Below are 18,051 nucleotides of genomic sequence, written 5' to 3' on the forward strand. Positions count from 1 at the left end.
TTGGTTATCATTGTAAAAAGAGTAGGAAGAGTAAATAGTGAGAGAATTTAAACTTCTGGGTGAAATATCCCTTTAGAAGAAATACTGTAAACCCTTTTTGTTTAAACCAGGAGTCAGCAACCTTTTTGACACACCTGTCGTTGTGTATTTTTCTTGTTCTTTATTGTGCCAAATTGACATGTAAATATAAGGAAATCAACATTTTTGAATTAAACAACTAAATAAAAGAAAAATTTGAAAAATTTAAAATTAATCTCTCTTGCTTTAATAGCTTGCATGCCAACTGTTGCCCTTGGTGTCACATAAATCGCAACCCCTGGTCTAAAAAAAAAACGGGTTTCCATCCATGTATTTTTATGCAAAGTTTGAGGGTGGAAAAAAATGCTGGATTGAAACGCAAAGATGCGTGAAAAAATAAACAACTTGCATGGAAACATATCTAGTGATGGACTGCATACCTGCACATCAGAGGTAAAAGAAGCCAGTTCTATATCAGATCATGGGTTGAGAAACATCCACCAAGAGTTCAGGGTTCAGCCAGTGTACTATTGAAACCATTCCTGCAGTGGAGAGAAGTCAGCATTAATGAGGAGGAGGAACAGGAAATGGTGAGTGTGTGCTCTTCCTGTTCACAGGCCACAGAGGTGAAAAGAAAAACCCTATTGGTTGATACGAAGGGTGATGTCACTGAATTAGAGATGATTTCAGTTCAAACATACAGCAGAAATGCATAATTCACACACTCAGACATGTCGGCACTGCCCACACACACGAGCAAGAATTGTTTCAACACTACAAGCCCTCATATACACACACACATATACACACTCCAATGAATCCACCCAAGCGGGTGCCCCTCAAAGTAGCGGTATGAGTAGAATGGAGTAAATTAGCTAGTATGTGTGACTGGAGCGTTCCAGAAATAGCCTGGGTAATGTATTATCATAGCGGCCGGTGCTTTGCACAATGGTGCCCTTAATAATACAGTTCATTTCTGCTGAAATAAATAAGGGCTCCATTTCCATCTTATATCATGCAAATGATTGCAGCCCAAACAGGTAGAGGGAGTACTGTGTGTGCGTGTGTGAGCAGTGAAGGGGGGTGTCATAGTGTCGGGATGCATTCAAATGAGCTCCAGGCCCCTAGAGTGTGACAATGACTCCCACGCCACCTTGCCAGTCGCTGACACACACTCACACACAGTCGATATGGCTGCCGTTACACACACTGCAGTGCTGCCAATATCAATTTCCTTGAATGCTCCTCAAGAGAACAGCACTCTGAGGAAGACAAAGAACACTGTGTCTCTTTTTCTTTTCTCCATATGACAAACAATCATAAAGAAAACTGCATTTGGTGCGCTATGTAAACAGTGGAGATGGAGGCGTACTGTGGCACTGAGGTGACACAAAATCTGAAAAATGCAGTCCTCCGAGGGCGGTTCCTTAACCCTTTCGTCAAGATGAAACAGCGGTCACAAGCCATTTTACTGTACTTCCGTAATATGATGTATTCCTGACAGGATCTTCAATGAGGAAAAAAAACTATAGGGCAAACCCTGATTTAATATACTGGGAATTGATTGGATCTTGAATAAATGTCTCTATATGGCAGGTTTCTGTATGACAGATTTTTTGTTTGTTTTTTCAATTTTAAAATTTTAAGGGAAGATTACAAAAACACTTTAGATAAACAAGATTTCTTTTTAAATGAATGGAACTGAGGTAAGATTTAAAAAAAAAAAAATATTTAAAGGAGTGGTTGATTATGATTTAAATTTTCTAACTTTAGTTAGTGTGTAATGTTGCTGTTTGACCATAAACAACATCTGCAAAGTTACGACGCTCAAAGCAAAATGAGATGTTTTCTTTTAAAGAAATTGCTTTTTAAGGACTACATCAAACGGCTGGTAGGGACTACACAAGCTTCCTCCCGGGTTAGTGACATCACAAACTCAAAAATTTACATAAACCCCACCCCCGGGAACGTGATTTATAGATTATCATGACAGAATATGCTAATCAATGACTAGAAGATAACTACACATAAGCTACATAAATTCATCTACTAACCATTCAGAAATGTTTTCTACATGTTGTCACTTATTTTCGAGTCTCTCCATTTTTGTCTGACTCCGATTTGAACATAAAAGGCTAAACGTTTTTGAAATTTTCAGTGCATGTCTGTGTGAGGTAAAAGGACACAAGCTGTTGTAGCTCCGTCCTCTGTGCGGGAGCAGCAGCTCATTTGCATTTAAAGGGACAGACAAAAAAAATGGTGCGTTTTTGCTCACCCTCAAAAAGTGACAATTTTAACATGCTATATAAAAATTTCTGTGGGGTATTTTGAGCTAAAACTTCACATACACACTCTGGGGACATCAAAGACTTATTTTTATTATCTTGTGAAAAGGGCATTATACCACCCCTTTAATAATTTGTATGACACTTTTGAAAAAAAATATTTTATGATGAATGTGGGAAGATTACAAAAAAAAATTCAAAAAAGATTACGAAGGTAATTTTGAAGAAAAAAACGTTTGAAGGAAGATTACAAAAGTACATTTGCAATTTTTCTATGAATGAAATTAGAGAAGTTTGAAAAAATATCAAATTGTGTTAATAAAATATGATTTTCTTATTATAATTATCTTATAAATTATGATGAAAATAAAATTAAGAAAACAATTACAATAATATTGGAATCGTTCACAAATTGAGAATGTTGACGTTTCATGTTTCCACGTCGACGTTAAAAATGTGTATATATATATATATACATAAATAAATGTAAAGAATTATAATTATATAATTTTTTTATTTAATTTTTTCCAGAACCCTTTTACTTCAGAGTGAAATACTAAAAAAGATCATTTAAGTCCATTAAGAAAGTGATTGGATCTTGAAAAGTTTAGTTGGAGGGGGGTGATCATAATATGAGAGGGAAAAGGACAGTCATTTCAAATGCGGAGCAAGTTAGTAGCTACATTTTGTAAGGAAGTAAATAGGGTAATAATAAGGCAAGTAAGTTAGGAACTAAAAATACACACCGATTTGTTTAGCACCTAATCTAAATGGCTCTGTCTGCTACATTTAAAAGAGTTAATGACTCATTCTTAGGCTCCAGTATCCATTTAAACCTTTCAGTTTCAAGATTCAGAAACTCTACAACCTTACTTCTTTAGACACCACTTCTCTCTCTCTCTCTCTCTCTCCCTCCCTAGTGTGACTTACAGCAGGCACGGGCTGCATAAGATTAGATCATAAATTTCCCGCCCAGAGATCTGCATCCCTTCCTCATCTCTCACTCCACCCCCCACACCTCACGCCCCCCTCCCTGTTCTTCTCTCCGCCCTATGTGCCCCTAGTCTGCTTTCATCTTTCATTACAGTGCAGTGTCCAAGGTTGCAGGGCCGGCGTGTGACTGTATCATCCGCAGAAAGTGTTCTAGTGGGCAGAGCAGGTCTGCTTGACTGAATAAACCCCTCTCCTGGACTTGAAGCTGAGGGTGTGTGTGTGCAGCTGCCCGCAGCGTCCAAAGAAATGAGGTGAGGTGCGAGGTATGTCACGGGTCCATCACACAGGGCTTCCCGCCACACACACACAATCACCAGTCGCATGGGCTCCGTGTCCGAGCCAGCCTGCATTTAAATTGAACTGACCCCTCCTGGCCCGATGCCCCTTCCTTCAGTGTCTCTCTCTGCGTGAAATCAGATTTGTGTGCAGCGCTGGCTGGTGTCTGTCGAACAGTAAGGTGATTTATCAGGAATGCAAAGAGCATGCAGAAACAATCTTTATTGCATCCATTTCCTGCTTGTCAGCCGGGATCATGTTGGCTGTTCATTAAAGGGCCGGTACGGCACGGTGCCGGCACAGAGCAGGTGAGAAGAATGTGTCTCGATGGCGTGATAGATTGGCTGCTCCCCTGCCGTGACAGCAGCTGGATGGATTAAACAGCGGGGGGGAGGAAGGAGGAAAGAACAGAGAAGGAAAAAAAAAGTGCTGACTCCGACGCTCACCTCCGTCACAAGAATTTTTACGTGGCCGGCGAGTGTCATTTTGACCAAAACACTACACAGCCAATGAGCTGTGAAAGCGCATGTGAACATACACAATAACACTTCAGTGATGTAGTCCAGAGGCTCTAATCATTTATTATAGTAGTATTTATTTAGTATTTTTGTCTTCTTTTCCAGTAAAAATATATACTGCCCTAAAAAAGACAAAATGTGACCCTGGATCACAAAACCAGTCACAAGTAGCACGGGTATATTTGTGGCAATAGCCAACAATACATTGTATGGGTCAAAATTATCGATTTTCCTTTTTGCCAAAAATCATTAGGATATTAAGTAAAGATCATGTTCCATTAAGATATTTAGTAAATTTCCTACCCTAAATATATATAAATGCAGCACATGCAGCACAATCGCGAACATAAATGTAGAAGGCGATTTTCTCAATGTTTTGATTTTTTTGCACCCTCAGTTTCCAGATTTTTGAATAGTTGCATCTCGGCCAAATATTGTCCTATCCAAACAAACCTTACATCAATGGAAAGCTTATTTATTCAGCTTTCAGATGATGTATAAATCTCAATTAAAAAAAATTGACCCATGTGACCGGTTTTGTGGTCCAGGGTCACAAATTACGTGTAATACAAAAAAAGAAGACTTTTGTCCAAAGAAAAAAATGAAATAAGATTTTTTTTTTTAAACCACATTATCCTCATTAAATAAAATTAAGAGAAATAAACGTACAGTATATCAGGAAATACACTACTGTTAAAAGGTTTTGTGCGGAAAATATTTTTTTAATGATTTTCAAAGTCTCTTATACTCACCTGGAGTTTATTTATTTGATCAAAATACAGTAAAATTGTAGATATATTATTATAATTCAACATAACCATTTCCTATTTTAATATTTTACAATGTAATTTATTCATGTGATAGCGAAGCAAAATTTTCAGCAGCCATAACTCCAGTCTTCAGTGTCACATGATCCTTCAGAAATCATTCTAATAGGCTGATTGTTGCAAGTAACATTTTTATTATTATAAATGTTGAAATTAAATATTTTATTAATACAATTCATTTGTAAACTTTTGTAACATTATAAATGTTTTAATTTTTACTTTTGATAAATTTCAATTGTCCTTGCTAAAGTATTTATTCAAACTTTTAAAAAAAGTTCAAACTTTGAACACCCCCACCCCCAGCAACATCCTCTCAGAACACCTTTGTATAACAATTGTATAACAACAAATAGTTACCTAAAAATGTATAATTCATCAATTCTTTATCATATGACTGAACAGTGACAAATTTAGCAAAATCATGAAATCAATACATCATCAATTGGGAATTCTGTGGAACACATTACAGTATGCTTATCTGATTCCTTACAGCCCATTTTCTTTCAGCTACATGTGTCAGTATTACTTCCAATGTGCAAATGAAAACATTAAAATTGAAATGTATATCTAACATTCTACTATTTATCTTTAGCTGCTATTTTGTTCGGGCTTTGCAACAGAAGATCAGAAAGAAAAGATAATCCCACTTTGTCTTCCAGTGTCATATCCTGAAGGGCGGAGGTTAGCTTAAGACGACACACCTCCCACTGACACCACTGAGTCTCTGCACTGGGTGTCTTTGTGTGTACCGATCCTGTTCTGAATCATGATTTGTAGCTAAGAGATACGGTACAGACAAGCAGTGACAGCAGGTTGGCAAATCAATGCAAGTATGCGTGTGTGTCAGGGGTGTTCTCTCCGAGGGGAAAAGACTTCACTTCCCCCCTTGGAAAAATAAATAAATTAAATATAAATATAAATATATATATATACATTATATATATATATATATATATATATATATATATATATATATATATATAATTTATTTATTTATTTATATATATATATATATATATGTGTGTGTGTGTGTGTGTGTGTTTATGTATGCATGACATGTATGTATATGTATATATATATATATGTATGTATATATATATATATATATATATGTGTATATATATATATATATATATATATGAAAAACTCCGATGCAAAAGCCTCTAAAAGCCACCTATATCAAAAATTAGATAATAATATTGAGAGCATTCACTCAATATTATTATCTAATTTTTGACATAGGTGGCTTTTAGAGGCTTTTGCATCGGAGGTTTTCATATAACTTTCACTTCAAACTCACTAAATCCCAGCCTCAGCCCATTCAGAAATGTATATATATATATATATATATATATATATATATATACACACACACATTCTACAGCGACATCAGTGGATAAAGTTTCAGAGTGAGGCAGCTTACCTTAAGCTCACTGTGCAGGTGAAAAGTCACATGACAGGAGGCCTCCTAGAGACTATCAATGAGTTGTAGGCTATTTGCAACTGTCCAGAAATCGTCCTGAATGGGTCTGGACTGGAAATTAACAGAATAATTACAGATTACACAACTCATCAAAAACTGGTCACATAAAAGCTGAGCAAGGCAATACTTAGTGGTGATAGTAAAAACAAACAAACAATAATTAATTAAATGAAGAGAGACCAAAAAAAAAAAAAATATATATATATATATATATATATATATATATATATATATATATAAGCATAGGCTACATCACTTGTTGATAAGTGTAAGGTAAATGGTGTTACATACATACTAGAAACTGTGTATATATATATATATATATAATATATATATATATATATATATATATATATAAATAAGCATAGGCTACATCACTTGTTGATAAGTGTAAGGTAAATGGTGTTACATACATACTAGAAACTGTGTAATCATCATCAGAAGGATCATGAGTTTTGGCTAAAAATCTAAATTCCATTACACACCAATGATGTCTGTGTGATCTCCTACCACAGACATTTCTGAAACTAAAATGCCTCACTCTCTCTCTAACCATTAGCTGATTAATCTGTTCATTAATCTATCCCTTGTGCATAAAATTATGATGTGTAACAGTACACAATTGCAACAGTAATGAGCGTCACTGGTTATTAAAGTAAGGATTGTTTGCTTTGCCTTTTCATTTTTAACTTGAAATGACACAATTGCCAAAAGCTTATTAAATTACAGGCTTATTCATATGTATGAATACACTCACCTCTTCTGAAAAGAAAAGGACTTGAAATCAATATCGTATTGACATCATATCAAATCAGATCAATATCAAATTCAAGACATAATAGACCTAGTGATGGAAAACCTGAAGCTGTTCACACACAAACAATCACTTCACATGCAAGCAGACACAAACCTACAGAAAAACATTAGCATGCACACACACCTTCTCTATAGACCCACAAGCATCAGAAACGTTCACTCTACACAGAGACATATTAGCTCATACACCTGAGAGAAACAAGTGTGTACAGCCATGTGCATGCAAAACCACTTGCACAATGATAAATATCAGGTATTAACATACAGCATAGATAGATTTATATTTTTCACCATATATGGAGGAAGTTAACCAATTAACATGTTTTAATGCTAGCATTTTTAGATAATCTTTCTGTTAAAACCCCAAAAATAATTCTTACACATTAGCACATGCACACACACTGACGCGTCGCCTCGCTTCACACGTACATATAAACGCAAATACTCGAGAGGCAGGTAAATTTGATTGAGTCAAGGAAGAACGTGGAACAGTTTTGGCTCTTGATTACATTAGACTGAAAAGAGAGGGATTGAGGAAGAAAAGGATCAAGAGTGCCAGCGCAGGGAAAATAATATATTTCATTGTGATATCAAAATCAATAAGCATCGACTGAAAGGTGGCTAAAGGTGATGTGTGTGTACATGATCCTTCAGGCTCCAAAGACTTGCTGTCAAACGGCCCTGGAGGATGAAAAAAACAGGCCGAGTGGTGCAGAAAGAGAGCGAAACAGGTAAATAGAAAGGGAAAGGGAAAAAGGAAAAGGTGGCAGAGAGCAAATGAGAGTGCAAAAAGGAGGGAACAGGGAGGGAAGACAGAGAAAAAGAGAGAGGCGCAGAATTCCCGCCTGGTGGAATCAATACAGCGAGGTGGAGTGTAGCACAATAGCTCCAGCCCCAGATGAGAGGTCCAGTGAAGCAGGTCTAATGCTGCCCCCCACCCTCCCCTTGCTCCCTCCGTAGCCCCCGACCCGTTTAGTATGCAGAGCTACCCACGCACCCCCAACAACCTCATTGGTCCTCTGCTCGCATCCTCTGCTCGCCACACACGCAGTCACTTCCACCAGGAAAACATCTCTTGTGGAGCAGAATTCCTCTGCTCTTCACTGGCAATGCGCACACTCGCATTCCAGCTGACAACACAAAAGAAAACACACTCACATACACACACACACACACACACTCCTCCATCTTTATCTGCACTTGAGTGTACCCAGGCCTCAATTAGTTCTTGATGAATGAGCCCATAAGATGCTGCTTTCTCATTTCCCCCCGTAGCTTGATATTCCAGCAGCCATTATGGGCACAGCTCTCATTGTGCTGTGAGTGAGAGGAGATCAGGCTGACTGAAATGTACCTTCACTCAAGCAGAGACACACACACACAGAGAGAGAGAAATGTAGAATGAAGAAAATGCTTGTTCTAATTTTTGGCTCTTTTGATTCTTCAAACTTTGTATAATTATTTCATTTTCCTTTTACAAAATCCTTCCAGAAAACCTGCCTTTTAAACTCAAAAGAAACAATACACGATCGATGTGTATGAATCCCTAATTCTCTGAGGTGCAATGGTCCAAACAAGCTGTTCCACACATATATAAAGTAATTCAAGTGGTCTCTGAGCTGTTTATAGCAGGACAAATCTCAGAAAATGAAGAGTGGAGATTTTGGATGAGCAGAACTGAGAGTTCAGAACAATCTCACAATCAGACGTTCTTTAATCCAGTCTATAATATTGCCTTAGGCTGGATTTATGCATCTTTGAACTGTAATTGAGACAGTGGAGGTTACTAGGGGTCCAAAATTAACACGTGAAGAGGACCAAAAGAGACTAAAATAGCTTTGGTGTGCAGAGAAATTTAAGTAAACCATTTGAAGGTTGACTTTGTGAAAAGTGGTGGTTGTTAATGTTGCAGAAATGACTAAATTCACCTTGAAATCACAATCTGACATGAACAAATGAGGGGGGGGGGGGGGAGCATTAGCTGACATAATCCTGAGGTTAAAGCAGGAAAACTAAAATACAAGTATAGTAGGAAATTAGTGTATATTTGAGAGAGATCATGAAAATAACTGTTTGGAATGTATTATTCACTTTAAAAAATGTAAAAGCATGTACATAGTACCTGTAATGGAATAATGCAAGTAAAGCTTAATAAAGTTAAAATAAAATTCTTGATATCTTTGCATTTTGATGATTCTGATTTAAATAAAAAAATGACTCATTATTTATGCATGACAAAAAACATTCCTGAAGCACCTTCACCCATTTCACATCTCTCTCTCTATAATGTCTTCACATGAACGAAGGCATCTTTTAAAACACCTTATTTTCCACCTTTTTTTGCACAACATCTTTCACACTGTGTTTCTGTCACAGAACAACACATGTCAAACAAACCTTAACTTTCACTGCTTCCTGGTTGTGATGCCTTCATTAAATGCTTCACAAATCGAGAGAAACTACAGGAACCTGCAAAACATTGAAGAATGATAGAGGGGTGTTGTTTAGCTTTAGGCAACAGTGTTTATGGTAGCTGTGTTAAAAAGTAATGAGCATAGGTAATTTTTAAATAAATAACTTGCAATGTTTTTAATAAATGTAATTTATTATACTACTATAATATACTGTATGTTATGTATAAAATAGGGCTGCACGATGTATCGTTTTAGCATCGATATCGCGATGTGAGCATCCGCGATAGTCACATCGCACGCAGGATGTGGGAAGCCAAGCATGGATCGTAGTTGATCGGTTCCGATTCGGCAAAGTTTAACCATCATAGAGTGCAAGTTTATCACGTGCACATGTTTTTAAGTCCTGTCAGTTTAAAGGGATAGTTCACTTTGAAATTAAATTTTGGTATGTTTTAGCTTACCTCAAGGGCATCCAAGATGTAGGTGTCTTTTTTTCCGCAGTAGTTTCAATTTTGATATTTTTAGGTCAAACCGTTCTTGTCTGACAGTCATATCATGCAGGTCTATGGTCACTGTCTCAAAGAGCATGCACAGAGTCCAAATTAAAACAATTCCCCATTGTCCAAATTAAACAATTCCCCATCGTAAGTACACATTGATGGCCTAAGACACGAAACGAGCGGTTTGTGTGAGAAAACGAACAGTATTTATATCGTTTTTACCTCTTATAACACATCCACGTCCGAGTGATCTGAGGGCGTGCGCGCATCCTGCTGTGTGACGTGTGCGCAGACTGGTGCATAGATATATATACACTAGATGTCTCCTTGGCTATGGAACGAATGTCTTTAATGCGAAATCTAGCGTATATATATATCTATGCACCAATCTGCGCACACGTCACACAGCAGGAAGCGCCCGCGCCCTCAGATCACTCGGACGTGGCTGTGTTTTATGAGGAAAAAAGCGATATAAATACTGTTCGTTTTCTCACACAAACCGCTCGTTTCGTGTCTTAGGCCATCAATGTGTACTTACGATGGGGAGTTGTTTTATTTGGACGATGGGGAATTGTTTTAATTTGGACTCTGTGCATGCTCTTTGAGACAGTGACCGTAGACCTGCATGATATGACTGTCAGACAAGAACGGTTTGACCTAAAAATATCAAAATTGAAACTACTGCGGAAAAAAAGACACCTACATCTTGGATGCCCTTGAGGTAAGCTAAAACATACCAAAATTTTATTTCAAAGTGAACTATCCCTTTAAACATCAAGTGCAAGACGCCTCAATTTGCGCGCTGTTTTCTGTACGGGTACATAGAGCCACGCAGACAGCACGTGAACACCGAATTCGGGTCTATTTCTCTTTCTTTTGCGCTTGAACGGACACGTACACACAAAAGTCAAAGTTAAAATACCCGTCTCACCGAGTGTCCTCGTAAACACAGCCAGTTATGTGTTGTAAACAAGAAAATGAATGCATTGCATATCATGATTATTTTGGGTCTGTGCGTTCGTCCTGTGACAGCAGCCCATTAAACCCGCAGCTGTTTGTCACCAATGTTAATCAAACCAAAGAAAGAGAAAAACACTTTTGTAGCTTTAACAAAGATAAATTGTATTTCATATTGTATATAAATTAATTAAATTAAATGTAAACAGTGAAGACCATGCTGTGTTTTTTTTTACATTTGATTATTCAATATCTGTACCTGGTTAGATTTACCTGAAAAACAAAGCACTGCTTGTTCCATTTGCATTTTTGTTCTGTTCTATCTACTGTATCTATGCTTTTAATTTGTTTATTATTTTGATAATAAATAATAAATGCACTCTCAAATGCACTCTCCTACAAAATCACCCCAATCATCCTACAATGATTAATTTTTTTACAAATAGATCTATTCAAATCGTATGGTGAAATTGTACTATATATCGCAGAAAAACAAAATATCGCAATGTGTTTTTTCCAATATCGTGCAGCCCTAATATAAAATATACTGACAAACACAATTGTAACCCTCTCCCTTCCTCATATTTAAAGTGCACAAAGTGACTGTCATACATATCAGTGATACAGAGTCATGGCAAATGTTTTAAAAATACTTGCAAATACAAATAAACCTGAATGCTTTGTTATTTGTGTTGGCTAAAGTAACAGAATTTGGGTGTTGCCTCAGAGAAGCTATGAATTTGCTGTCCTTAAGCTAATAAACTTTTACTATACCCCATTTATCATTGCATGCATACAATGTCTATAGGATAAACATATAGGAAAAAAATGCCTCTAAGCCAATCACAGTGATTCCACTTAGAAAGAGAGAAAATCTCAGTCAGCCAAAGGTGAGAAAAAGTAACATAATATGTTTCATAAAAAATAACGATGTAATGTAATTAGTAATATCGTAACACAACATTGTAACACCCAGAGCAGAAAAGTACAAAACCTGTATGTGGGTTATTATTTGCCAATACAGCTGCACTAATAAACAGTGCACTTAAGAGCTCGACAAGAAGGGGGGGCTGTCTGTCTTCACTCCTGAACAGAGCTCCAAAATAAACCTCACGCAGAGAAAGACAGAGAGAGAGAGCGAGAGAGAGAGAGAGAGAGAGAGACACATTAGTCCGCACCTACTCTCTGAACTAATACAATAGCTGCACAACACAGAGGGACAAAAGGGACCTCGCTTGAAATGCCAGCCTTCAATATGCACCCAGCCAATCTGATATTTAACACGAGTGTTTGGAGATTTATTTTTGTTTTTGTGCACTGTTGTTGATCAGGCGAAGTGGAAGGAAAGAGAGAGAATGAGAAAGAGAGTAAGAGGGAGAGGGAGCACAGATGAGTCTAACTAAACACAATAGATAAATACTGCGCAGCAGGGGAGCTGCTGTCAGGGGAGCAGTGTTGCTTTGTAGTGGAGAAGAAAAGATCTCTGGCAGATGAATGGATCCAGCGTCCAGCGGCGGGACTGACCCGGGGGAATCCACAGCCTCACCCACCCACTGAGGGGGCTCACGCTGGGGGAGGCAGGAGAAGCGAGTGCCCCCCCCCACCCCCACCCCCCTCTCAAACTTCACAAGGTCTACAAATACACAAACATGCAAAATCTCATGAAACCTAATGAGAACTGAAAATCACACCAAGTGTGCCGGTGCGCAAAATGAGCTGTACAACAACAAATGAGTGTTACTGAGTATACAGGAAATATAACACTGCATTCGTTTCTGTACCACTAGCAAATAGCAACACCAAACAGGATCACAAACATTTTAAAACATCGTTTTCCATCTACTACTCTTCAGACTAACAGGTAGTCCCACCCCAAACTCACGCAACTGGTTAAGCCATGGTTGCTGCTTTAAGGCGAAAACAAATAAATAAAGAAATATCAAGAGGGTGCTAGAGGGTATACTTTTGGGGAGAAATTAACCTAAATAATAATTTCAATTTAATAATTTAATATTACAATATAAAAGTAAAACAATAAATGTTGAATTTAATCATAATATTTATAATAAATTAAACAATTTAATTTTAAGCAAAAATGAAGAATCATTGTATTATTATTATAGTTTTCATTACTGTGGTTTTAAATATATCATAATAGCAAAATTATTTTTACTATATTTGAATCATTATTAAATTATTAAATAAGTAATAAATACACATAATAATAATAATTTCAAACAATTGACATTGTCCATCACAAACATGTGAGCTAAACCCCAACTGACAATTACAAAGCTGGTCCATTCACTTCCAGGAGGAAGGATCCCACTGTGCCAAAAGGAATTTGTGTGTGTGTGTGTGTGTGTGTGTGTGTGTGTGTGTGTGTGTGTGTGTGTGTGTGTGTGTGTGTGTGTGCTAAGGTATGTGTATGTGAGAGGGACCTGTCAATCACACATTTCTGTAGAACATCAGCTTTCAGTGATGGAATGGCTTTCTCTTTATCACACACACAGAATGTGATCAGGCCACTGTGCTCACACATTCCAGCCCTTACAATGCAGCTGAGCTCCGATGCTTTGATTCAAGCTCACTACAGAGGCCCAGAAAAGACCCTCTGAATAACTCAATCTACACAGCCTGAATCTGCATGGCACTAAAGTTAATAAAATCTGTCATTGTTGCTGATGGGACAGCAAAAGTGTTTGAGCCAATCTATCATCTGTGCCATAAATGCCTTCTCACTCTGGAGTCACAGGAAATTACATCATGACAACTTTGAGTGGCACCACAAGAAATCACACAGTCCCAAACCTTTTACTAGTGACCATCCTAATTTAGTATAATGAAATATTAATTATATAATATACAGTATGTTGCTTGAAAATATAATTATTTAATGAGAGTACTTTTAATGTACAGCTACTTTTGAATGGCCATCAATGAATAAAATAAGCTTTTTGTATCCAAATGGAGTAACAACATCTATAGTATCAGCTGGTGCTAAGTGCAAGAACACATTCTGTGTGAATGACTCCTAATTCCTTGGACAGACAAACTCAACTTTATTTTATATACACTACCATTCAAAAGTTAGGGTCAGTAAATTTTTTTAACGTCCCTTATGCTCACCAAGGCTGCATTTACTTGATAAAAATACTGTAAAAAGTAATATTGTGACATATTATTACAATCTACAATAAATATTCAAATTAAAAGAGTATTTTAATATATTTTAAAATGTAATTTATACCTGTGATGTCAAAGCAAAATTTTCCATAGTGAACACTCTTCATTTGGCAGTGGTAATGAGTCAAAGAGCATTCTAACTTGCGAAGAGCAGCAGGCTGAGCCACCTGAGAGAGTGCAGCACAACTAATAATGCAATAGATAAAAACAGACAAGCCTAAATCAGTTCATCATTCTTCCTCCTCCTCCTCACAGTCGCCCTATCATCACAACGCTTAATCTGTCCACTTGTGTGATGTGTGTGAATGCTGAATTGCTAGAGTAGTGAAAACATCTGTAATTTCCTGTTTGTGGCTAGTGTGAATTAGCCTGGCTCCGCCCTCCTATGTACTTCCGCTCAATTTTTATTTCCCTTCAGTACTCCGGTCTGGGTTTGTGGTATATTCTTGGGTTTTCTCCGGCCAATTTTTTGGCGGTCCAATCAGCGAACAGAGGGAGTGGCTGAGAACGATGACATTGATGTCGTGCGCTAGTTTGGGTTGTAGGGTTACATCACAAACAAACGTTAGCGATTGGTTATGGCAGATCAAGAGTGTTTTTTTTAAACTTCAACAGAGTACCCGCCTTCAAGGAAGTTAACGCTTGTCAATGGAGGGTGGCCAGACTCTCTGAAATGAAATGTACGAGAGTCTGGTTGGACCAGGCTAAGTGTGACTGGGAATAACATAGAAATACGCAGGTGAGTGCGGGCCAGAGAGGTTTTTCGAAGTTAGGCTGGGTATTCAGCTTCTCCACAACTCTTTCTCTTACTGCCTAGACTCACCAAACTGTCTACAATCAGATAAATGAGTGTGTGAGTGCATCCATTTGGTGAATGTGTACATGTGTGTGTGTGTGTGTACAGTGAGATCAGGAGGTCTTTCCTTTCCTCCCACTGGTGAAGGGCCTCACTGAAATCCTCTCACACCGCTGATATAGAATACTGCTGCTGGATTAGCATATCATTAGCATATCATTACCATACCATTACCTCAGCACAGTTTGTGTTGGCGTGTACGGACAAGGTATCGCCTCATCAACAGATTCACGTCCTCCCTCACCTCTTTTACGGTTTCTCCATCTTTTTTTCTCTCCACGTCACTCAGTCTTTCTCTCTCTGCCTCTCACGCAGAGCCACGCTGGCAACGGCAGAGTGAAAGCGAGGCACCGGCGGGGTGATACAGGCACGTTCTTGTCTGCTCAGAGAATGGAAGCTCGCCGCAGAGCTACGTGAGTAATCATACCCTTCTGAAAAACAGCGAAGACAAAAACACACACGCACACCCTTCAGAAATAAACAAACACATTCTCTCCCAGGTGCTTATACCGTTACCCACGCCTTAATGTTATTAAAATTCTCTCCAAAATATAGCAAAAAATACACACAAACAGCCTGGTCTCAATATAACACCCTGGTGACTGGCTGTCAGTAAGCGCTCATATATGCAGAAATAATAGGTAAAACAAAAAATAAATACAATTCCAGTTGTAGAGTTTCTTTTAGTCCTGCGGTGTTAGTAGGACACCTGTGTGGAGCCCCTCGAATGATGCAATGTCTCGGTACCTAGGTCTGCCTTCTACAAACACACTTAAAATGCACATACTTTTTAGAATGCAAGTGGCATAAAATAAAACTACCAAATTTGTATTCGGTTTCCATCCTTCAGACATATCATTTAATCAAAGATCAGCCTTTACACTTTGCACTTTGAGATGTGGTGGGATACTATAGCATTCATATTTTCATTAGAAAAAAAAAATCGAATAAATAATTACATATACATCCATTTCATAAATTAATTAATAAATAAATAAATAATAAAATCTATTCTAATATTTTTTTTTTTTTAAAAGCTGTAATATTGGAAAAGCTGCCAAAATCTCCATCATTTTACTCTTAAAGGGATAGTTGATGGTCCCCATTGTCCTCCATAGTATAATTATTTTTTCCATAATATTGAAGTCAATGGGGCCCATTAACTATTTGGTTACTGACATTCTTCAAAATGTTTTCTTTTGTGTTCAACAGAAGAAAGAAATGCATACAGGTTTGGAACAACTTAAGATGAGTAAATGATGACAGAATTTTCATTTTTGGGTGAACTATCCCTTTAAGAACATTAATGGCAAACACAAACCAGCATGCTTACAGTAATTTAAGATATTTTACACCTACGATTTCTGATCAGAATAAGCAAGCGCCCACCAAATAAACATCCTACACACATAAATACACACATACACAGTGATTGAGGGCAGCTCTGAGCTTTGATATGTTAAGTACCCCGAGTAGGTGAAGGTGGGTTTAATGACCCTGTTGATGACCAGGCCAAGACTCGTTTGTTTTCCATCCTCTCCAGCTGACACAAGCTCTACACCACAACCCAATCAAAGAGCCTGGCTACAAAAGCTTCCCTCTTTTGTTTTCTTTTCAATTAGACTCAATTAACATCAGCCAAAGGAGCAAGAGCGTTCAAGTGAAAGAGAGAGAGTGTTATTCCTCTTATTTTTATGTAAGCTGTTCCAAACCTTAGTAAGCTGCCTACCTAGACAGCAACTGAGACATTCTGAATTTTTCAACTAAACTTTTCTCTCAAATTATGTTATGCTAATGTTATAATAAATATATTAAAATATAAATCACAACTGAAGCACTTTCACTAGTGGTGTCAGACTTTCGGATCCAACTGTACCACGAGTTGGCCAAATGCTAAAAGTGAGGTCACATTGCAGAATTTTTGCAATATTTCATGAGCAAAAAAGGTCCGTTGTCAATTATAGAAGTCACTTTCAAACTAAGCAGCTTTATGTTGGTCAATGTAATGAATTAACATGACCAACTTCAAACCAATGCATAATCTGTATGGGGAAATGTTCCGACCTTAAAAATCCTGATCACGCAGATTCCTATTGAAATTACTGAAAATTTGCTGAATAATTTAAAATGTGTCTGCACCTAGCATGTATCCTTCATGGAGAAGACAAGCCCATAATGCACATTTCATTCAATATCAAAAAGTTTTGGATAAAAAAATGGCACATTTTAAATTTTTATTTTATTTCATTTTATTTTATTCAATATTTGTGTGCTATATGTACTATTTATTTAATGTTTTACTCTGTAGTGTGTACAATGTAAGATCTGTTATGTTTCCCCAAATATCTGTTTGGCTTATGTTTGATATTAAATGTCAATTGTATGCTTTTCTGAAAGTTAAAAATTATGTACTCTTTTACAACATAATCTTAACAACATCTACAAGCTGACCAACTCTATTCAAATCAAATGTTCACTTAAGTTGCTGTCCGTAACATTTCAAAACAGTCATTTATGAGGTTCCATTTCAGTTAGCATTAGCATTAGCATGCTGACTTGGTTGAGAGTTGTCTTTGAAGGCAGCAGACAGGCAAAGCATCTCACTAGGGTTTGGAACACAGCAAAAACTCGCACATTAAAAACGGCTTTGCGTTCATCATGTGTGTGCGTCTTTTTGCATGTGTGCATTGTAACTGGCAGAGATATACTATAGTCCACTTTTTAATTAGAAATGACAGTAATAATGGCTTCTACGCCGCAGATTATGTCAAGTGTTTTGTTGTGCTGGCTGATGTAACGTACACATAGTTCCAGATTGCGCATTTAAAACAAAAGCACCAGAATACTAGAGTGCTCAACAACTCTTGGGTTTGAACTTATACGTGTGAAAGGCTCCCAAAAGGCCCAAAAGCTTGTTTATTT

General features: G+C 37.3%; 1 long non-coding RNA gene across 2 annotated transcripts; it reads right to left on the reverse strand.

The window, feature by feature from the left end:
* Positions 1–464: 464 nt before the first annotated feature.
* On the reverse strand, positions 465–15,536 carry LOC307173029. 2 transcript variants are annotated; one of them, XR_013823797.1, is made up of 4 exons: positions 15,374–15,536; positions 9,614–9,685; positions 6,341–6,451; positions 465–560 (listed from the first exon to the last, which is right to left on the reverse strand). It is a non-coding gene; the product is annotated as an uncharacterized lncRNA (long non-coding RNA). The 2 variants fall into 2 exon arrangements; XR_013823798.1 differs by lacking the exon at positions 15,374–15,536 and adding an exon at positions 11,053–11,135.
* Positions 15,537–18,051: the final 2,515 nt, after the last annotated feature.

The sequence above is a fragment of the Squalius cephalus genome (assembly GCF_949319135.1).
Source record: "Squalius cephalus genome assembly, chromosome: 15".
NCBI lineage: Eukaryota > Metazoa > Chordata > Actinopteri > Cypriniformes > Leuciscidae > Squalius > Squalius cephalus.